Here is a 2,174-nt window from a genome sequence, read left to right on the forward strand (position 1 = left end):
ATGTCTTATCCATACAAAACAAATATCCCAATAATTAAAATTGAGTAAATGCCACTGAGGTGCCAGACAGAGAGTAACCATCAAAGGTTCTGCTGCCCATGATAGCACTGAAAGATCGCGAGCGGAAAAACTCAGACACAGGGAGACAGGTTTGTGCCGAAACCGGAAGTGACACGTGGCGTACGAATGATCACCTGAGGGTGCAACAGCACCTGTCTTCAGGCCTTGACTAAGTTATGTAAGAGGGAATTCATGGTTGCCCCCGAGGGGACCAGGAAGGCTGGGTAAATGAGTAAGGAACAAATAAAGCACGGAGTAGATTATATGGTTTGACATGGGTACAGCCATGTCCAGGACCAATGCCTCAGGCCCATAGAAATTTGGCAAGACTTTCCCCATCGGGGTCAGGTTCAGAACTGGCAAAGCCTTCTTCTGTTCTGAGTGTGAATGTTGACAGTGTATTCAAGTAAAAGTGTTTACACACAATCCCGTCAGCGGGTGCCAAAACCAGCAACTGCAGCTTCCTCCCTCCCGATATTTCCAGCGTAAGACTACTTGCCTACAGAAAGCTCCTACCAAGACTATCTCGTTCTTCCTCCTGTGCCGTCCATAAGAAAAGCCCTGAGAAGTCAGCCTTCTGTATTACTTCATCAGCACGTGCACCACCCGCCTGGCCCCAGCTTTCCTGTGTCAATGAGCCCATCCTTTCTTTAGTATCTGTTCTCTCCTCGCTCCCTCGACAGCCCCAACCAGGCTTCCAGGACCAAGCCATGCAGGCTACAACACATCCCTGAAGGAAGAAGACCTCTCAGGGTGCCGACTGCAAGGAGGCTCTGTAATAAGCTTTTATCTCCCGTATCTTTGCATCCATCCTGTGGGGAAGGGTCCTGTCTTCATTGGCTTCAGAACTCAAAATTTAACCCTAAAAAAGCCACAATGACTCCAGAGTCACCCAACCAAACAGGGGAAAGGTACGAAATTCAAGTCTCAGTTTCAGTCACGAGCATAGCTAATCTTCTTCTGCTCATATTGCATAGCTAATGTTGCTCCTGCAAACACTTGTCCTGGATGAACTAAGACTCACGGAAAGAGAAAGATGCACAATAGAGGGGCACTGTTGGCCACAGCTATTTTTGCTGTCTGATATCCATTTAACACCCTCTTGACTTAAATAGAAGCTATGCCCAGTGGGCACAGTCTACCCGGTCAAATGAAAAATATTTCTCTTCATGGCATTGGCTTTCATGTGGTAGGAAAGATGGCCGCTAACAGTCATAGCACATATCCTACCATGTTAGCAAGCCCACCGATTTTTCTTGAGTTTATTTAACATCTTCCTCTCAATCTATAGCGAAAATCCTAATCTGATTCTAATTTGACCAGTTGGGGACAAATTCAGTTTTAGGAACTGTATACATCACCATACATATATCACCAGTAGCATCACCATGCAAAATATATAGTGTTTCATCACATTTAAATTCCAGATAGGCAATAGGTTTTTTTGTGTGTGTATGTCCCATGCAGTATTTCAGATACACTTCTAATAAAACAATGTAATCTCACTTATCTGCAATTTAAAGTTATCTAGGTCTCATTTCAGTTTTATGACTGTTATTTGCTAATTCTGGCAAAAACCCTCAATCACGAGGCCAGCATGGGTGAAATATAAGAATTTTTATTACTTCTGGAGAACATGTCCTCCCCAGCACAGAAGACTGAAGGCCAACTTGTTAAAGGCTCCCGTCCCCTGAAGAAAACCAGGTACACACTAGAAGATGAAGGATGGGCGTCTAGCAGCCGTACACAGCAGATGCACCCAAAATTGAAGTGGGTGTGGCTACAGAAAAGGAGCATATGGTTCTGAAGGGAGGGGGACCGTGGGCCAGCTGAGTGGGAAAAGAAGCTTGTGCCGGCTCCTTCTCAACCTTCCAAGTTTGTGTTTTTACCCATACACATTTGCCAGATTGCTTGAAAAAGGCAACAGCTGTGAAAACTGACAGTTTACAGTTGTGATAAATCGCATTAGTGAAGTATTTCAATTAAAGAGATATCGAACTAAAAAACAAGAAGTCACCGCTGAACAAATAAATTAGCACTTCAGTTCATGGAGCCTTGAAGTGGAAGATTTTAGCGGTGCCTACCTGCCCATGGCTCTGCAGGAGTTCCTGGTG

Source organism: Microtus pennsylvanicus, chromosome 5, assembly GCF_037038515.1.
Source record: "Microtus pennsylvanicus isolate mMicPen1 chromosome 5, mMicPen1.hap1, whole genome shotgun sequence".
Lineage (NCBI taxonomy): Eukaryota > Metazoa > Chordata > Mammalia > Rodentia > Cricetidae > Microtus > Microtus pennsylvanicus.